Genomic DNA, 501 nt, shown 5'->3' with positions numbered 1-501 from the left:
TTTTTTTTTTTTTTTTTTTAAGTTAGGGTCTCACTCTGTCCCCCAGGCTGGAGTGCAGTGGCAAAATCACGGCCACCACAGTCTCAATCTTCTAGGCTCAGGTGATCCTCCCTCCTCAGCCACCCCAGTAGCTGGGACTACAGGTGCACTCCACCATGCCTGGCTAATTTTTTGATTTTTGCAGAGACAAGCTCTCGCTATGTTGCCCAGGCCGCTCTCAGACTCCTGGGCTCAAGCAATTCTCCTGTCTCAGCCTCCCAAAGTGCTGGGATGACAGGCGTGAGCCACTGCACCGGGCAGGTTGTAAATTAAAGCAGGGTGTCAGGGAGAGTGCACTGAGAAGTGACATTTGAGCAAAGATATGAAGGACGCGGGGAGAGGAGCTTGAGATATAGGAAGGAAGGGTGTTCCGGGCAGAGGGAACAGTAGATGCAGAAACTCGCCCGGCTCGGTGGCTCAGCCTGTAATCCCGCGCTTTGGGAGGCTGAGGTGAGTGGATTG

Source organism: Carlito syrichta, unplaced genomic scaffold (assembly GCF_000164805.1).
Source record: "Carlito syrichta isolate Samal-C Ts95f unplaced genomic scaffold, Tarsius_syrichta-2.0.1 Scaffold316060, whole genome shotgun sequence".
NCBI lineage: Eukaryota > Metazoa > Chordata > Mammalia > Primates > Tarsiidae > Carlito > Carlito syrichta.
Note: the sequence above shows the minus strand (reverse complement) of the source record.